General features: G+C 35.8%; 1 protein-coding gene across 1 annotated transcript in view; it reads right to left on the bottom strand.

Moving 5' to 3' along the window:
* The window catches only part of TACR3 (tachykinin receptor 3), a 74,655-nt gene that overhangs the window by 10,625 nt on the left and 42,367 nt on the right, over window positions 1–21,663 (bottom strand). The window lies entirely within an intron of this gene.

Genomic DNA, 21,663 nt, shown 5'->3' with positions numbered 1-21,663 from the left:
TCCCAGATAAATGGTTACTGTTGGGATTTAAAATCCTTTGACATTCACAGAAGGGGAGTGAGCGAAGAGAATTTCTGCCTCAATTACCTTCGTGGGGAAGTGAGTGCGAAAGAGCAAACAGCTGCAATCAGCTGCTGGCCTGCTGGCAACATGGCATGGGGTCAGCTTTTCCTTTTCTGTTCCCGGAGTTGCTGGGGGAGATCTGGTATCTCGGGAGTATGCCTGGCCAGGTGAGAAAGGCTAGGCTGACATCATTTGCCCGACCAAGAGATTTTATGTCTTGCTCTATGTTGACATAACTTGTCCTTTTAAAAAATACACTGTTATTAATATACTGCGGTCTGAAATATTAAGTAAGCCAGTGTCTTAAAGTACTTTTGCAGTTGGCTTTTTGTCTTAAAGGTGTGTATACCTTAATTGCTTTTTGAAACAGGAGAGAATACTTAAAAATACGTTTTACTACACTAAATTTGGTAGAAAATAAGATCAGCCACTGAATATTAATATTTTTCTCTATGATATATGACAATCTAATAAGGCGTGGATTATAAATAATGTTATTGTCCTGATTTGTAGTTACCTTGAAATAAACCTATGTGATTCGCACATGCTTATCACTCTGGAATGCCCCGATCTGATATCTTTCCCTGTAAAATTCTCTATGCATCTTTTGGGAGGTCACCTCAAGTTCACCTCTCTCAGTAGCTTCCCTCATTTCTTCCTGCAGGTATTGTTAGATACTTCCTAATGAGATTTAGCAAGAGTAATTTTAACAAGAGTTTTTGAAAAGGAATGCTTACATCTTATAACACAGAAAAGGAATGCTTACATCTTATAACGCAGATACATGTTATAGTCAAGCGTGTTTCTGTTTCCTTCCAAATACGGGCATATGCATTATTCGTTTTTGTGTCTCCAGAACCTAGCATAGTTCTTTTTTTTTTTTAAAGATTTTATTTATTTATCTGACAGAGAGAGACAGCGAGAGCAGGAACATAAGCAGGGGGAGTGGGAGAGGGAGAAGCAGGCTTTCCGCGGAGCAGGGAGCCCGATGCGGGACTCGATCCCAGGACCCTGGGATCATGACCTGAGCTGAAGGCAGACACTTAACGACTGAGCCACCCAGGCGCCCAACCTAGCATAGTTCTTGACATTGAATAAATTACCTGGTGACTGAAGGTATTGAATTTTCTCACTCATTTTATGAACAGTTTAATTGCAAGAAGCATCATTTATCTTTGTCTTACGAGTGTTTTGCCCTATCATGCACATAATAGGATTTCAAAAATATGCATTTTTGAAGTAGGAAGGCAGAATTTCTTTTTCTTTTTTTCCTTCTCCCCCTACTCCCTTATGCTGTGCCTTTTATTTCCATGACTCATTCAGTCCATAACTGGAAGCCTGTATCTCCCACTCCCCTTCATCCATTTTGTCCAAACCTCTATCCTCTTGCCCTCTGGCAACCATCAGTTTGTTCTGTATATTTATAGGTCTGATTCTGTTTCAAAAATATTATTTAAGTGAATAAAACAAAAATATATTTAAATATCTTATATCTAAATTAAGATAATTATTATTGCCCTTGACTTTTGTGTTTAGCACAAAGTTTGAAAAGAATATTTGAACCATGTGATGGCTCAGGCTTAGAAGGAAGTCAATTATTATTGCGTACTTAATTTATTTTACACTTATGTAACAATTGTTTTACAATAATGCCATTTTTTCTAAAGAAACCAAGGCTCCAGACTCTAGGGATACAGTGCTAAATTAAAAAAGAAAAAATGTTATCTATCTTCACAGCATTTATATCCTCTCAAGGAGACATTTGTTAAACAATAAGTATAGAAAACATATGAAATTACATATTATGGTAAATTCTATAGATAAAGATAATCACATGTAGATTTGTAGAATACAATGGAAGGTCTATTTGAGGAAGCACTATTTAAGCTGAAACCTAGAGGATGTACAGACAGAAGAATAAAAGGCAGGTTAGATACATGTCTGTATTGTGCATTGTCTTTTATTTCAGTGGTGCCTACAGAATACAAACTTCTTTTTGTAGAGTGTGATCTTGTGTCAGTATAGATTTATTTACACCCTAAGGCAAATATAAGTCAAGACATATATTCTAAAAGCTTGTACTTTCTTCTCTTAATAGCAGCAATGGTATAAGGAAAGAAATGACTTTCTATTGTAAGAAATTAATTCAGAATGTGCTACTAACATGTAGGTGCATTTGGTTTTGTAAGAATGTTTAGGAAAGAGGATAAGAAATAAATAAGTACTTCAAAAAGTAAAGGACAAACAGTCGCCTTCTAAGTTGAAGGGAAACTAAAATTTGTTGAGGACCTGTTCTATGAAAAGGACTGTGCTACACGTATTCTGTGTGCTACCTCACTCTAACTGATGCACTTGGTCCATATTGGAGGTGCCCTACTGCGTTTCAGTTACAGTTAACTAGACATGCATTTCTTTTCTAACAAGGAATGTTGTCAAGAAGTAGAAGAGGCTGATTCTGGACATAAAGGTAAATAAAACATTCTTCTATACAGTGAGTTCTTCGTTATTCAAGGGAATGAATTCATATCACTAACCTAGACTCCTCTAAACTTCTGTTACTTGTTCCCTCGTGGTCCTTAAGTATTTTGTATATTTGTGTTTTGATATATTTCTTCACTTCACAATGGTGACATCCTTTTTTTAAATAATTTTTATTGTTATGTTAATCACCATACATTACATCATTAGTTTTTGATGCAGTGTTCCATGATTCATTGCCTGTGCACAACACCCAGTGCTCCAAGCAGAACGCACCCTCCCCAATACCTGAGGTGACATCTTTTTAACAACTGGAGTTTTACATTTAAAAATCATGTATTTAGTTTCATAATTTTTCTATCATAATGAAGTGACTTATCTTTTGTGTTTTAGTTCATGAAGTACAGCTTATTCTAAGTGCTCTGCTCCTTTGTCTTGTTTCTAGTGGCTGGGATCCCTGAGGCTTGCTTTTCTTTCTTTCTTTTTTTCTTTTTATTTCTTTATTTTTTTAAAAGATTTTATTTATTTATTTGACAGAGAGAGAGAGAGAGACAGTGAGAGAGGGAACACAAGCAGGGGGAGTGGGAGAGGGAGAAGCAGGCTTCCCGTGGGGCAGGGAGCCCGAAGTGGGGCTTGATCCCTCCGAGCCTAAGGCAGACGTTTAATGACTGAGCCACCCAGGTGCCTTCTTCTTCTTCTTCTTCTTTTTTTTTTTTTTAAGATTTAAAAAAATTTTTAAAGTAATCTCTACAGCCAACATGAGGCTTGAACTCACAACCTTGAGATCAAGATTTGCATGCTCTACTGACTGAGTCAGCCAGGGGCCCCTGCTTTTATTTCTTTTGTCCAACTCCAGGCCCTGTTCATCCTTGCTTATAAAGATAAACTGAAAGTGTTCTCCTCAAGCAGCAAATCTGCTGTGTGTTCTTGGAGGATGCAAAAAGCAGTCTGCCCCACGTGGACCTAGTGGGAACATTAGCATTCTCACGGTCTCAGGAATGATGAGGTTGATGCATAAAACCCTGGGCCTTTTTTTCCTGGGTTGCAGCACCCCTGGGCTTCACACACCCCTCCGAGCTTGGTCCACTGTCCTATCTCAGTTGCTGCTTCACTCAGAATTAACAAGTTGTAGATGAGAAGGTAGAACTTTAGGCTTTCTCAAATGTGAAATGAGACTAACCTTACATAGGATTGTGATGAAGATTATTTCAAATAATGCTTTTAAGCATCTTATTGGGGTAAACTGCCAAAGCTACTATTATATTTTAATAGCTAATAATAAAACAATAACTGTCTTAGCTCAGACAGCTGTAACAAAATATCATAGACTAGCTGGCTTAAATAACAGACATTTATTTTCTCACAGTTCTGAAGCCTGGAAGTCCAAGATCAGGGTGCCAGCATGGTTAGTTTCTGGTGAGGGTCCACTTCCTGGTTTGTAGTCAGTCACCATCTTACTGTGTGCTCACAAAGAGAGAGAGTGAGCTCTCTGGTGTCTCTTCTTATAAGAACATAATTCCTATTGGACCAGGGCCCTATCCATATGAGCCCATTTAACCCTAATTATCTCCCTATAGGCCCTCTCTTCAAATACAATCATATTAGGGTTTAGAGCTCCAAAAATCTGAATTTTGGGGGGACACAATTTGTCCTTAGCAATGATAAGTGTAAGATAATATATTTTCAAGTGCTCATTTTAGGATGTGTTTAGTTCTTTTATTTTCTAGACTTTTCCTTTGAGTTGCCAATTATCTACTGTGCTTTCTAGAAAGTAATTTTTTTTGATATTAGTTTTAATATTTATATTAATATACTGTGATTCATTGTTTGGCCTAGGAAGAATGATTTCCAAATTTGGAGAGACACACAACTTTTTTAAGGAGTTGTTGAGAGGAGGGCTCCTGGGTGGCTCAGTTGGTTAAGCGACTGCCTTCGGCTCAGGTCGCGATCCTGGAGTCCCTGGATCGAGTCCCCCATCGGGCTCCCTGCTCGGCAGGGAATCTGCTTCTCCCTCTGACCCTAACCCCTCTCATGTGCTCTCTCTCATTCTCTATCTCTCAAATAAATAAATAAAATCTTTAAAAAAAAGAGGAGTTGTTGAGAGGAATTCTTTCCCTGATATTTCAAGGCATTATTAACTTGGTTCTATTTAGTGTTGAGGCAAAAAAAATTGTAATGGCTCATCACATGGCTGCGCAGTGGTGTGTTTTTAAGCATACACTCTCTGGAATAGTTAGAAGACTTGAAGCCTTCATTGCACAGCAATGTACTACAGTGTCAAGAGCACTAGATTCTTAAGACTTTGATTTAAATCTAAGCCTGTTCATAAACAGCTACGTGACCTTGGGAAAATTACTTAATCTTTCCTCATATCAACAGTGTTATTAGTTAAGAAAAGACAAGAACACTTTTCACGTATGGCCTGTGAAGATTAAATGGAAGTGTGGATGCCAGGCTCATCAGATACTCTGGGCATGCTGAGATATTCATTTTCACTTCATTCCCCAATCTGACTAATTTATAAGCAAATTTTAAATCGTCGGTACCGTGTAAATTGATTGCAAACATGCCTTTTGTAAAGGCAAAGAAAGACTATGGTGGCAGGCTGGGGGACAATGGGTAAAACGCAAATTGAGTACTAGAGAGCCAAGAAATTTGGTCAAATTTTGTAACAGAAATTGTGCAGACAATAGGAATTTTAAGAATGGCTCTTTTTCAAGCATAGTCCTACTATCTGTGTGTGAATGTGTGTGTCTGTGATTGTGAATGATAGAGACAGAGATAGTGAGAGAGAGGGAAGCAGAAAGTGGAAGTAACATCAAATCCATGTTTTCCATTACAGAATAAAAAAACAACAAGCCCAGTTATTATGTACTTATAGTGGTTTGTCATTTCTCCAACATGGCATATTTCTATAAAACAACAGGATAACAGGTATTCCTTAAAAAACTTTCCTATGTAAGAAAACTATTATATTACCAGGAAGAAAAAGAATAATAAATGTTTTATTTTTGATATTTCTTTTAGCTTTACCACTAGAAAATTAGCAATGTGAAACTTAGTTAATAAAACATTAATTGAACAATAAAAAGACCAGAAAAGTTTTTAAAAAGTTAAAGAACACTTAGACTGTCATGGCCATTTAATTTTTTTAACTGTAATATGTAGAGCATAAAATTAATCCAAGGCTTACAATCTCAGGATTTTTTCTATTAGTATTTAAGATCTCAATTGGCCTGTGAAGTTCATCTGAGAAAAAAGAAAATAACCTATCTATCTACTCCTTTAGATGCATGAGTAATTTCTGGGAAAGACTGATATCCTCTGCTCTAACGATTCCAGAAATATATTTTAAAACAGTAAATTTAAGTCTTCCTCATAATGTGTCTGGAAAATTGGAAGTGATTTAGAAAATTAAATTATATGGACTCAGATCAGTAATGTCAGAAATTAATGACTTGTGTTAGAGGAAACTCCAAGGTGGGATATTGGAGACTATGAAGTGAAACATTAGTACCAGTTTGTGGGTCACTACACAGCACAAAAGATACAATCAAAGATAAAGGACAGGATGTATTATGAAGATGTTTCCAATATAAGAAACATTAATATATTATATAACTTGTGTATATATATATAAATAACTTGTGTGTGTATATATATATATAAAACTATAAATATATAACTATATAACTATATGACTATATAACTATATATATATATGTGTATATATATATATGTATATATATACACATATATATATATATAGTTCCATCCTGCAGAACAGATGGGTTGCTGTGGAGTCATGGAACTCAGTTGCATGGAGCAAGAGGACCCAGGAGTGACAACCGTTGTTAAGGCCACTGGGGAAGGGCATTCACCAGCTTTAAGGAACCACACTTCCTAGAATTAAAATAAATGCATAGTGAAGTTTGAATCAGAATGAATTGGAGGACAGAAATCAATGGGAATGGTGTAAGGTCATTTGTTGGATACCTGTCCTCAAACTGGAATATACCTACGACTGTCTTAGAAAAAGGATTCAAAATAAATAGATTCATCCTTTTCTCCTTAAAATTAATATAAACAAAACTAGAAGCTAAAAAAACAACTAGAAGCTTTTTTTAGTTCCAGCCAACTAATATAACTTGGTACTGTAGCTGGATGAGAAAAGAATGTTTATGTGTGAAGCAACACATTTCAGAGAGATGAGAATCTGATCTGTGTTGTTCAATCACCCAAAGACATGGATTCCGTGACTTTCCTACAAAACTTTAAAAAATATTAACAACTTCATGTGCTGGAAAATAGTTCCTTTTGCTTACGGCAAAATATTTTTGTGGTTTGTCCTCACAGAATATAATAGAACAGCCATCTGTATGTCATATATGTATTAAAAAATGAAATCACTATAGCAAAACATTCCTGAACCATGTTTCCCTTTGGGGCTGTGGGACTTGAGGGAAGGTGCGGGTAAAAACCTTCACATTTGAATCAGCTTCTCAAAGCTGCCTAGATTCTAAGATGTCTTATAGGAAGAAGCTAGGAGAACAACAGAAACCGAGTTGTAAGGTCTGCAGTCTCCCACTCAATCTATTACAGGTGATCCCCAAGTAAATGCAAGTTGATTTATTAATTGTCTCCCAGCAGTGGAGTTAGAGCTCTCTGTACAGACTCTTTCCTAGTAAAATCCCTGGTCTGGTAATGAAATGTTCTTTTTTTTTTTTTTTTAATGTTTTATTTATTTATTCATGAGAGCCAGAGAGAGAGAGGCAGAGGCAGAGGGAGAGGCAGGCTCTCTGCCTAGCAGAGAGCCCGATGCGGGACTTGATCCCAGGACCCTGGGATCATGACCTGAGCCGAAGGCAGACGCTTAACCATCTGAGCCACCCAGGCGCCCTGGTAATGAAATGTTCTATTAGATGTCCCATGAAATCTCCTGGCTAGAAGTTAGACTGGGGTTGTGATGATGGAGACCTGGTTTGTTTTCTCAGTCAAGTGAATGAAGCAGTGTCTTCTAGTTCTCCATGAAGCCTTGTTTTAAAATAAACTGGTCTGTGATGTTCAAGCTGGATTAATGTGGTATATGAGCTTATGGCCATCGATCATGTGTTTTCAATTTCCGGTGAGGCACTGTTAATATAAAGGAAATTATTATCTCATACTTGATCTTCTGCCTTTTAATCAGCAAGGATAATGCTGAATGACCTGTTGTTTATTCTAATTAATACTGAATTCCTTTTTGGTATGCAACTACTATTCTATCCATTGTTTTTGGTTCTTTTAAGATGATCTTTTCCTTTACAGTTTTAATATGTGAACATGTACGTGTTCCTTTAAGGTGTCAGTGAAAATCATTCTTCTCATCTGGGCTTAGATGGCTGCGGCAAAAGGCTTTAGAAATTCCTATTTCAGAGATTTGTATAATGCTGCCAGATCATGTTGGAGAATGATGAAATAATGAGGCAGAAATAATCTGAGGATAATACCTGAGAATGAAAATGTAGGAAGAATTCACAATGTTATTTCTCCAGTTCTAAATATTTCCAAATAAAAACAGATTCAAGATAGGTTTGGAAGGAATATAAATGATTTGAAAAATACGTAAATTTGGAAATACACTGAGGAAAGCATATAGAAGTACCGAGAATCATAGTCCTTTAGGATGACCACCTAAGCAAATAGGAGAGGGAAGTCTCTCCGAAATCTTTTCAGAAATGAAATAAAATAAAAACAGGAGCACAAAGACACCTGAAAAAGACTTAGATCAAATAATTAGAATCACATACATAAAGGGTCTGTCAACATAGTGTGACAGAAAACAACAACGTCAACAACAACAACATTATTTTTCAGTTTGTAATAATCTCCTGACATGGAAAAGAGAGAGAAATTGAGTATAGGGAGGGTATATTGTTTGCTGAGAAGGGTAATGGGTATAGATGAGAATTTGCAAGTTTGGAACTATTCGAATTATCAGAACAGTACTATAGTTGGAACTCTAGGAACAGTACTAAATTTGTCCTTGAAAGTTGTGGGTGCATGGTCTTTGTGGAGCAGAGAAATGGATCAAGGAGGGGCTGCAGGAAGGAAAGGTGGGAAGGGAGAAGGTGAAGAGGGAGAGAGACTGACATAAGTACCTGGTTGCTGACTTGAGAAGACACGCTAAAGGAGTTTTATGTTCTGAGAGGCAAATTCTCTCTTTCAACTAATCTACAAAGTCCTTGAGAGAGTTTACATTTTTCATTCAGGACATATGAAAAAAGTGATACGTATGAAGTGAGTTAAAAACCAGGTCACATAACTAATGATAAATGAATACGGAGAGTCCTGGGAACGGGCTGTCATTAAACATGAGGAGAGTAAGAGTCACTCACAGAGTGCTGTGCTGGGGGGCTCAGGCATCATACCAGGCACTTTAACAGGACTGCAGAGATTACATAATGATGGGAAGGTGAAATCATTTCAAAAGGAACAGTTTCTTTGAGGGCAGGAATGAAAAAAGAGGACTGGAGGAGAACGGTGAAGTGCAAAGGGCTCTCACAAGCAAACTGCCAACTAGGGATGAAAAAGAATAAAACATTCAAGTCAAACAAACAGAAAAATGGTTTCAATTTTCTTTCAGCTGAAGATAAGCCTGTTGGAATGAAGTGGAGAGGAGCACTACCCTAGCCCTCATTTAGTGCACTCTCTCTCCCTTGTTAAGGAACTTGCCTCTTCATAACAGAGCAGAAATACTCCTTGGTGCCAGCAAGCGGCCAGAACCGTCAAGTGACTGAATCAGAGGGTTCCTTTCTAAAAATTAGGAATGACATCTTTGCTATGGGCTGAATTGTGTCCCCCTCTCAAATTCATATGTTAAAATTCTAACCCCCAGTACCCTCGAGTGGGACTGTATTTGGAAGCAGGGCCTTTAAAAAGCTAAATAAGACACAGTGAAGGTCCTATGGATGGACCCTAATTTAATATGACTGGTACCCTTATATACAGAGGGAAGTCATATGAAGACACTGGAGGAAGATGGTCATCTACAAGCCAGGGAAAGAGACTTTAAAGAAACCAACCCTGCTGACCTTTGATCTTCTTCTTCTTCTTTTTTTTTTTAAGATTATTTATTTATTTGACAGAGAGAGACAAAGCGAGAGAAGGAACACAAGCAGGGGTAGTGGGAGAGGGAGAAGCAGGCTTCCAGCCGAGCAGGGAGCCCGATGTGGGGCTCGATCCCAGGACCCTGGGATCATGACCTGAGCCGAAGGCAGACACTTAACGACTGAACCACCCAGGTGCTCCGACCCCTTGATCTTCTAAGCCTCCAGAATTTTGGGAAAATAAATTTCTGTTTTTAAATCACTTAGTCTGTGGTTGTTTGCTATGGCTTCTCTAACAAAGTCATACATTTTCTTTCCACCTTTCTTCCTCACATCCCCTTACCACTTCTAAATCATTTGTGGCAGGTATTACGAAATATAACTGATATTTATATTCTGTTACCTAACCTAGATAGATCCACAGTAAGCCTGATACATGTGCAGTTCACATAGCTGCTCCTGGGGCTGAAATGGCAAATTTAATCTGGTATCTCTTACTGGTTACCTCCAGCAGAGAGAGCCCTTGATTCTGTCAACTCCTGTGTCCTAGTTGTCAACCAAAAGGACACTAAGAAAGAAAGGCTTGTTCTTCATGTATTCTTTGGGTTTTTGGAAGGGAGTTTTCTTTTTAGAAAAAGCTTCATGACTAATGTTACCAGCTGAGGGCATGCGCAGAATGGGAGGTTTGTGGAAACGTTTGCTAGGATGGCAAACCTGCTGTGGGGATATGCAATACGTAAGCCTAGGAGTATACCCTCTGCTATCCATCATTCTGTTAGCTGAACCTGTCTATTAATTATTATACATGGTCAGGCAATTTATGTTTGATATTGATAAAGTTAGTCCTGCATAACACTGAAGTATTTTTCTCCTTTATGAAAGAAAGGAAGCTTTTTTTTTCCCAGCACAGTTTGATGTTAAAGGAATTTGGAATTATATAATGAATATTATATGCATGCATATAAACTCCTTTTACTGGCTAGACTTTTTAGCTTACTGGAATACCGTATCACGAATCTATACAATAGGGAGAGTCCTATGTATTATTTTACTTGTGGCAGGGCTAAGAAATATTTTTATTTAATGAAATATGGAAACTTTTCAAGAACAGTTTAACTCATTCAGCAATAGAGCAGTAGACTTCATTTCTAGTGCTGAGGATTTTAATACAGTCCTGAAGACATTCACTTTATTCCACAGATTTAGACTAAAATCTTTCCTGTGTGCGTCGGGACAAGGAGCAGAGTTCCAGCGTAGAACTCAGGAAGTCTAAATTCCAGAACTGGTTCTCCCCTTTCATGATTTTGACTTTTACCGTCACATCAGGTGACTTCACAAGCAGAAGACTACACATTATTATTAAAACAGGCTGTATGATGATGATGCAAAATTAAAAAGGAATAGAGGAAGACAGGTGATATTCACTCTCTTACTTTTGAGAGCACAAGAATAGCGGCATAAATGGTCAGTTAGCCATCCATCTGTTTCAAAGAATATTTTACTAACCTGTTATTAACTGGTTACTTCTAGTAAAGAGGAACAATTCTATCGATGGAAATTTCTGCATGGGTTGAAAAATCTTTTTTAACAGAATTGGAAACAATAAAAAATAGAAATCATGAAATAAATATAAATAGAAGCAGGTAGTTCTGGCAAAAGAATTTTTCTCTGCTCCTCTGACTTGGGCTTTGGGAGGTTGATGGTGTGGAGAATGGGAGGAAGGAAGGAACATGAGCAGAGGACATGAGTAGAGGAATTTGTGTTCATGATACTCAGTAGTTGGCGCACCTATATTCACAATTATTATGTCCTTCAGAGGGTGGGATAGAATGTTCTTCTTATGAAAATTTCTAATCACAGTACAGAATAGATTGATTGAAACTCATAGTGTTAGATTAAAGAAGTGTGAGACATTTTGTGCAGTTGTAATATGAGCTGTCATCTTCCCTAGCACGAGTAAACGTTCCCTCTGCTGGAACACACCTCCAGTTGCATGTGGACCATTTCCACCTTGCTGGGTTCTTCTAAAAGTGAACTCATTTTCACTCCAAATTGCTGGATTTGCTCACAAGCAAATTTCTTGTCACAAGCATCTCAATTTTCTCAGCAATTTAGTCTTTAAATAGAACTTTTAATTTCCTCTCTCTCAGTCTTCATATCTAATCAGTCACCAAACTCTGATGATTATTTTAAGTTTTTCACATTGATCTCTTTCTATTTCACCTTTACCTTCTCTAATGTTGACTCTCTTGCTTATGTATCTCTAAAGTAAGATAAAACCTTTCCTATCTATCCTGGAACATTACTGTGAGTGTAAAGTAAAATAATGTAGCGACTGTGTGTTACACAGGTTATGGAATTGGAAAATTTTTTCATCATAGATTGTGAGCTAGTTTCAGACTCCATTATTGCCTCCTTACCTCATCATCTAGTGCACTGCTGCAGTGCATAGAAAAACATTATGTATATTTTATATGAATACATATTTATATAAGTAATGGACACAGAACTACTGCATATAAACCTCACCTTACACTATAAACATAAGTTGATACTCTAAGTATTAATGTTTCCTGTGATTTTCCTTCCTGTTTTCTGTCCCATTAGTGTTCCTATGAAACATTTGCCTAAGCACATGTAAAAGCACATAATTTTTCTTCCCCTCAACTAGATAGAGTTGGGGGTAGGAGGTGGAGGTGGAGGGGTGGCTGAGATCAGAGAGAAAAAAATGTAGGGACTGAAGTGTTACAAATTAGAAGAATAAATTTTATTTTTGAGTGGAGGGGACTCCATGCTGAACTGAACTTAAATGTGGGTCTTCCCATCTGTATCCCTGCATGATACACCACTTGCAGACATTAATATAATATGTGTGACTTCAGTTGCTTGAGTGAGGTCAGAGATAGGAGGAAAAACTTTGGTGTGTAAGCAAAATCAACTGCACAGAACCCATTAGAAAAGTTCCAGTGAGCTTGGGCCACTAATATTTCTGACCTGAAACATAGCCTCTTTTATAGGATTTTGTAAGGTTAAATAAAATCACCTGTGCACAATGCCTAGTATACACTTGATGTTGAATAAATAATTCATGAATCTCAATCATGGATATTTATAGTTGGAAGAGAACTTAGAGATGATAGTTACTGCAAAACCATTAATTAATATCAGTATGCCTTAGGATGTTATATTAACTAAGGGCAGTTTGTTGGGGGGGCTTGTTGTTTTTATTTCTTATGTATTAAACGGAGCTTTAGAATGTTAAAAATTGATCTGAACAAAAACCAAAACAATACTATATATTGAGCTGATTTACAATTTTTAATGATCAGTAACACATTTTTGCGTAGCTAAAATAGATGCCTCTTCAGTTTGGTAAATACACGCAGTCTTAGTTTACTGATGGATTGTTTTCTAAGAATTAATTTTTAAGTTGACTGCTGATGCTGGAAATAAATTTTAAGTTGACTGCTGGTACTGGGAAATAATTATTTTTTAAAAACAATGTTATGTATTTTGGTTAGTTTAATCTTCAAAAGACTTTTAATTCAGAATATGTCAATAAATAATACAATAATATAATTCAATTGTATTACCGGTAATTAAATAAATTCAAAAATAAGTGAAGAATTCTTTTTTCTTATTTACTGCCCCCCCCCCCCGTATTTGGAGCAAAGTATGGAAATGATCAGTATAATAGAGAGGTTAAGAACATGTTCTCTAGGGGCGCCTGGGTGGCTCAGTCGGGTAAGTGTCTGACTCTTGACTTTGGCTCAGGTCATGAACTCAGGGTCTTGAGATCAAGCCCTGCATCAGACTCTGCACTCAGCAGGGAAGTCTGCTTGAGATTCTCTCTTCCTCCGCCCCTCCCCCCATGCACGTATGCACTCTCTAAAATAAATCAATAAATCTTAAAAAAAAGGAACACATTCTCTAGAATCAGATTTGCTGGGTTCAAATCCTGACTTTATCATTCAGTAGACTAGGCAATTCCTTACCCCATCTATTGACTGCTTCTTCATCTGTTAAATGAAATAATAATAGTACCTTCCTCATGTGGTTGTCAGAATTCAGTTGGCTCATCTATTTAAAGCACCCAAATCAAGTGTCTGGCATGTAACAAGAACGATAAATGCTGTTGCTTTTATAAAGCTATCATAAGCATTATTTTTATTAGTAATCATAATTAAGTTTATTTTTGTCTCACGAATAGATGAAAGTAAGTGTAGACTGGAATTGCATATTTATGAGCATTAGGTACCAGACACTTTAATACATACATTATCTTGATTAGCCCTCATCAAAAAGTTTCAAGAAAAGAAATAGTATTTTGGTATTTTATAAATGAGAAATGGAGGGTGAGAGAACCAGTAGCCAATAATCCAGGAATCACACCAGCCTATCGGACTCCACAGTTCATGGTTTCACTTTGTTTTTTTCCCCATTAACACTGTACAAATATGTTACATGTGTTTGTGTTAGGCATCATGTCAGAAATTTAAGGAAGTCATGATGGCCCTTTTCTTACAAAGAAATCTTTACTTATGGCTCAAGAAACTTAGTAGCCAAAATAAGTGTATATATGTGACACAATATAGTTAAAATACATATAACACATAATAAGGATCAAGAATAGAGAAAAAGTATTTCAAATACCAGAATTCTATGAGCAAAATGTTAAAGTAGAGGAATCTCAGTTTTTTATGAACCTCATGGTAGAATTATTCATTTTCTTCAATTCTTACTACATTATCACAGTAAATGAGAGTAAACACTAGTTGTAAAATAACTGGTTGGTTTATTGTTCTGCCTTTTTAGAGTAGCACTGATAAAAATATGGTAGTCACTACCCAGATGTGGCATTTAAATTTCAATTTACGTTAATAAAATAAGTAAATTAATTTTCATTTTTTGTTATTGTGGCTGTACTTGGTGTTCATTCGTTGGGTGCATGTGGCTAATGACTATCCCATTGGACGGTCGAGATACAGAACATTTCCATCATTGCAGAAATTTCTATTGGACAGCAGTAGTCTAGAGTAAATCAGGATGTGTAATGGAATGACCAGGAAGAAATTTTTAATGCACAAAAGACTGGCTAAGGGTAGTTGCGAATTCTTTGCAGTTGAGTATAACGGAAGGAATGGTCATCTTGCATTCCATAGTACTGAATGGACTCCATGTACACCATTATCAGCTGTGTAAGTTTGGAACACTTTCACCTTCCCGGAGCTTCAGTTTCCTGATTTGTTAAGTGGAAGAAAACACCTTCCACCAGGCCTACTTCCTCAGGGAAATTATGAAGCTCAGTACAGACAGTATATAAGAATGCACTTTGTATAAAACAAATAATACTCAGACATAAAGTATCATTCTCAAACCTGGTTCTTTGAACTAAGTAGTTCTCTAAAAGAACACAGCCCTAAAAACTTCTGTCCAGAATTCAAGTCCAAGTTCTGCCTCTTATGAATTTTATAAGCTTGAGACTCAGTTTCATTTTTCTGTAAAGCAAGAAAAAGTCACATAGATATTGTGAGAATTAAGTAATATATATGTGGAAGGAAGTCAGTGTAGGTGGATAGGGGGATGGACAAAATAAGTGAAGGGGATTAAGAGCACACAGAAACACAATGTATGTCAATATTATATTTAAAAAGATAAATGGCCAATTTTATACCTCTTTACTTTGCTATCACATGATGCTTTCTGATCTCTGCAATACTGGCATATATATTCACAGTGAAGTACCGGCATTAACAGGTACCATTTACTGAGAACAGTTCTATGTGCTAGCCACTTTTTGGAGTACTTAACATTCATTGCCTTGTTTAATCTCTATACAACCACATGTATATGCATTATTATTATTTTTCCTTCATTTTATAAGGGTTGTAACCTCTCTGAGGCTCAGATAGGTTATATAGCCCAAGATAGGTGCCAGAGTCAGCATTTGAAGTTGGCACACTAAGAGTCTCTGTTCCCAGTCATTACATTCAATTGTCTCAAGTAACGTAAAAGAATACCATTGGTTTATCCATTCATCAACCCATTCCATTTTTTCCCTTACTAAATATTTGTGGTCCAGTTCTCTCAAAGTTAATAAATGTTATCTAATTTCAAAATCAAAAATCATTTTTAACTAGACAAAATGATTTTATAAAATTTTTATGTAAAAATAAACATGGAAGAATAGCTAGGAAAATTCTGGAAAGAAAAAAGATAAATGGAGTGGAGAGTTGCCCTGTCAGATATTAAAATACATTAAGTTTCATTAATTTAATCTGTATGGTGATAATGCATGAACAGCCAGATAGAAGAGAATAGAAATTCTCCTGAGTCTCAAACACATTTAAGAATTTAGGATATGATAATTGTGACATTTTAAGTTAGTGTTGGAAAAGATGGGTTATGCAGTAAATACTGGCAGGTACAACAGAAGAACATCTAGAAAATAAAACTGTTTTCTCATTCTACAACTTATATAAACTTCAGATAGATCTAAGTTTTAAATAACAAACACACAAAAACCAGTAGAAGACTTTGATTCAATCTTATCTATCCATATGGTGATTTTGTAAAACCTATAATACTTGATACCATTCTTGTGTGTGCATTTGTGTGTTTGTGTGTCCTGAAGTATTGAGAATTTTAAGACAGTGGTCCAGTTTCATTCTTTCCTATATAGCTGTCTAGTTTTCCCAACATAGTTTATTGAACAGTCTGTCCTTTTCTCATTTTATATTCTTAGCTCCTTTGTTGTAAAATAATATGTAAGTTTATTTGTAGGCTGTCATTTCTGGTCCATTGATTGATGTGTCTGTTTTTATGCTAATACCATACTGTTTTAATTACTATAGCTTTGTAATATAGTTTGAAATCATAAGTATGATCCCTCCAGCTATGTTTTTCTTTCTCAAGATTGCTTTGGCTATTTAGGTTTTGTGTGTGGTGTGTGTGTGTGTGTGTGGGTGTGTGTGTGTGGTTCCATACACATTTTAGGATTGTTTGTTCTTTTTCTGTAAAAAATGCTATTGGAATTTTGTTAGGAATTGCATTGAATCTGTAGATTGCTTTGGGTAGTATGGGCATTTTAACATATTAATTCTTCCAATACATGAGCATGGAGTATCTTTCTATTTATTTGTGTTGTCTTCAATTTCTTTCATCAATGTTTCAGTGTACGGGTCTTTCACCTCCTTGGTTAAATTTATTCCTAGGTATTTTTTTCTTTTTTGATGCAGTTGTAAATGGGATTGTTTTGTTTATTTCTCTTTCTGATAGTTTGTTATCAGTGTGTAGAAATGCAACAGATTCCTGCGTATTGATTTTGTAGTACTTGTTATAGATTTCATATGCTAAGCTTAATTTTCCTGTGAGAATTCCACTACTTCTGAACCTGGTCCCAAAATTCTCTGCACCTGTGATTGCAGAATGAAAACTATTAATGGGTAATCCATGGCGAAATCTTTTCAAGTAATTGCCAAGCACTGAAGGGCTGCAGACATTTCCTCCACAAGTGCTATCTTTTCAAAAAGGAGTAAACACCTCCTCTTCTTTTTTTTTTTTTAATTTTTTATTGTTATGTTAATCACCATATATTACATCATTAGTTTTTGGTGCAGTGTTCCATGATTCATTGTTTGTTCATAACACCCAGTGCTCCATGCAGAACGTGCCCTCCTCAATACCCATCACCAGGCTAACCCATCCCCCTACCCCCCTCCCCTCTAGAACCCTCAGTTTGTTTTTCAGAGTCCATCATCTCTCATGGTACCTCTCCCCCTCTGACATACTCCCCTTTTCTTCCTCTCCTGTTATCTTCTTCTTCTTTTTTCTTAAAATATGTTGCGTTATTTGTTTCAGAAGTACAGAACTGTGATTCAACAGTCTTGCACAATTCACAGCGCTCACCGTAGCACATACCCTCCCCAATGTCTATCACCCAGCCACCCCATCCCTCCCACCCCCAACCACTCCAGTAACACTCAGTTTCTTTCCTGAGATTAAGAATTCCTCATATACACCTCCTCTTCTTGAGTACCTCTGGAAAACCAGAAAGAAATACACAGAAACTTTTCTAGGTTTTTCAAAATGATTGCCATCCACTGCCACCCATAGAGAGCAGGGAGAAGATTGCAACTAAGTGGCATCTGCAGTCAATGCAAAGCTCAGGTGTAGGAGGCACTCCTAATTGTGGGTTGTAGTCCCAGGTGGGGTAGAAGTTAATGAGACAGAGCAGCTCTTAGTTTCTTTAAGCTTCACTATTTCAATTAGAAGTATTTCGTGGTAATATTATTCCTAACTATCATAAATTTCAGGTATTTTTTGACTTTGTTTTGATCTTAGTTCTTTTCCTTGAAGACATCAAGGTTTTTAAAGACCCAATTCATATAAATTTTCATCATATCCTGATGGAATAAAGTATTTATATAATTTTCAAAATAAAAAAAGCAGATATGTTCTAATGATGTTCATTGATTCATCAGCCAAAGCACAAACTGGTCTCAAAATATATGAATGAAAAATAGTTGATAAATTATCATGAACTTCTATATAAAAGTGCTTACAATATTTATTTTTCTTTGTGGGGGAGATATTTTGTGATACATGACAAAAACTTAAAAAAGCTATTTTATAGTTCTTGATTTTCATTTCCATAGAAAATCTACTACTAAAATATTGGTTTTTTGCCTGTATAAACTTTAGGTTTACATATATATATATATATATATATATACACACACACATATATATACCTATATATATATGTATACCTACACCTAAAATGTATACTTATAGTATATATTTTAAAGGAAAGAAGACAAAGGAAGATATGTATTTCTTAAAATGTAGAGATTTTAAAAGGGATATATGGTTTTATGATTAATAATATGAATAATAATATTATGCCAAGTTATCGGAGAACGATGCATGGAAATAAGTGGAAATGTGTCATGGAGACACAGAAATGAGGAAGGGACACAAAGATAGGAGAATCACACTGAATTACACTCCCTTTTACATTTACATAATGTATTAGCATTTGAAGTCTAAATCATATAGATAATATCAAGTTTTTTTTTACTGCAACAAAGTGAAGTACATAAAGATAAAACAACTGATTATGGGGAAAGGGTCAGACACAAAACTTCTAGTTTATTCACAAAGCCAGCATTTCAGCAGATTCTCAATTAATCTGAATGCCTGCCACTGCTGACATTGCACAGTGAGCTCTTTTAGAAAAATATGCACATGTTGTGTTACTTTATTTGCTACAGCTGGGTAGCTAAAGGAAGACAATTGCTAGGAAAAAAATCACATTAATAGCATAAAATGTGATGTAAATAGTAAAACACAGAGAAGGAAATGTGCTATCAAATTATTGATTCACCTTGTTTTAATGGATATTTTCCAAGACTAAGAGGCTTATAGGCTAAATCTGAAAAATGGAAAGTAACTCTTTTTCCCCTTGTGGTTGAGCTGTTGTTGTTGTTACTTTGGTTAAATGTCGTCACAGGAAATTTTCTATTTATATTTTTTGTTAAGTTAATGCATAGAAAAAAACAACTCTTGACCGCTTGGAAATGGATTTTATCTTTAATGGAATTTATCTTAACTGTAAGTCTTGATAAAATCTACAGCCATCTTAAATACAAATCATTGATTTATTAAAGGAGTAAAGTGAGAGTGAGATATAAATGTTTGGGCATGAGTTCTCCACTCAGTTTTATGTTCTCCATGTTGAAAAAGGTAGAAAATGGCTCAAGAAGAGGGAAATATCAACAGGAACTAAGTGCCTGCTTTGTAAAAGGCATGACGCTGTGCATTAAAGCCACCGAATTTTAATACAAAAGGTCCTTTTTCAAACCTCCACAGTCTTAAGTAAACAGGGACTCTGAAAGTTAAAGAGATGTGTCTAAGATCACACTGATAGGACAGTAACTAGAATAAAGATCATTGGTGGGGCATCTGGTGGCTCAGTTGGTTAAGCACCTAGCTCTTGGTTTCAGCTCAGGTCATGATCTCAGGGTCATGAGAACAAGCCCCAGGTCGGGCTCTGCACTCAGCATGGAGCCTGCTTGAGATTCTCTCTCTCCCTCTGTTCCTCCCCCTGCTCTCTAAATAAATAAATATCTTTAAATTAAAAAAAAAAAAGAATAGAGATAGAGATCATTGACATCCAATACCCCACCCTTTTTGGTCAGCCAACGGATCAAGACCATCCAGCATGCACAACCTATCATGCACATGGCACTGTGTTCTAGGCCTTCCTAGATCTTACTTCAGTCATCTAATATTCTGTCTCTATATGTAGATTTATTTATCATGGCCACAGAGTTGATATTCTTGTTACTGATCAATTTTGAATGAGCTAGTACTGAGGATAGAGCTCTGTGGCGTGCCCCTCAGAGCCTCTGTTTAGACTGACATCATTCTCTTCATCAGCACACATGGAGCATCCAAATTCAATCAATACTAATGTGATTTGCAACAAGGCCATTTTTCTTTATCTGGTTTATAAGAATATTACAAGATAGCAACTTTTTTTCTGGTATCAGACAAACTTTGTCAGTGGTATTTCTACAATAGGAACTTTTAATATATCACCTTTGATGAATGAGTTAAAGTTGATCTGATATAGTTCTTACCAGTGTTTTCATTCTCTATCTAGCCACCACTTATTTTTCTGATAGATGAATTTAATAATTATAATTATTTAAAGTATTAAGCTATGTTTTATGTCCAACTCATATACCTATTAATAAACATAATTTATTTTCTTTCCATCTTGCTTATCACTGGTCTTCTGGAATTTATGTTCTACATAGTTACTCCAAGATGTCAGCAGACTTACACATATATTTTGGGATATATTTTGTCATTGCCAAGAATTTAATATTATTTATAGGAGAATGTCACTACTTTTTTTCACCCACATTGCCAAGGAAGTAGTCATTATATGAGAATACTAAGTGGGAGAGATGGATAGCAACTATTCTCTGTTTCCAAAGTGCAGCTTTCAAACTGTAGCTGTGTAGATTTAGTTGTAGATAAGATCCTAACCGAAATAAGCATTACAATGGCTTCTGAGACAGTATCTATATAGTTTTCTTATTTCTAGATACTTAAGGAAATGGAACAATATTGACAGGAGTGAAAAAACATCAAAGAACATACTTGATTTTTTTTTTTAACCAAAACATCCTAAATATGAGATGTTAGCACCCCATACCCATTTCTTCCTTATACTGCATTTGATTTTAATCCAGAATAGCAATAAGCAAGGGATTCATGAAATTTTAGGTTCTGATCAGATCTGTCATTCTAGAACACATTTTTTAAACTGCAAATATATTTTAAAATCACCTTGTGAGTTGACCACTAGATATTTAAAATCTGACTTTTTATATGCCAACATAAAGAGATACAGCTTCAGGTTTTGTCATATAATTGTTATGACTTCAAGTAGATTGCTTTCATGCATAGCGTTTCAACCACAGGTAGCCAAAATCTGTGACTACATCCACTAGTAAGTAGAATAAACAGGATCAGCTTTTCCTCTGGACACTAAATTTTTCCTACACTGGAATGTAAGCGTTAGTATAACAAGCTCAGCAAACAGGATAATGTTAGAAAAGCATTCTCTTAAAAATTTATAAAAATATTATAATTTCAATTTTCAATTTGAATATTATAGCAGTGTACAAAATAATACACATTTCCTGAAAGGAGAGCTTTGGCAAGAATATTGACCAATTACTACCAAAAAAAAAAAAAAAAACAGAACCAATGAGAGCTAAGACTCTGGGGATTCTGTGATATTAATTGAAACTTTATATTTTCTACTATTTGAAGATAATCTTATTTAAAGTGCCTGGATTCTTAAGTTAACCACTTTATACATTAAAGGTACATTATTATTTCAATATGCATATTTAAATAGACATATTGAAAGCCAATGGGTATGTAACATACAATATTTTAAAATCTAGCACATCTACTATAAATTAAGGATATCTGATTGTGCTATGAGGTA

This window comes from Eumetopias jubatus, unplaced genomic scaffold (genome assembly GCF_037043125.1).
Source record: "Eumetopias jubatus isolate StellerSeaLion01/CBP00866 unplaced genomic scaffold, mEumJub1_p1.0 scaffold_2, whole genome shotgun sequence".
Taxonomy (NCBI): domain Eukaryota; kingdom Metazoa; phylum Chordata; class Mammalia; order Carnivora; family Otariidae; genus Eumetopias; species Eumetopias jubatus.
This window is presented reverse-complemented; position numbering and strand designations above follow the sequence as displayed.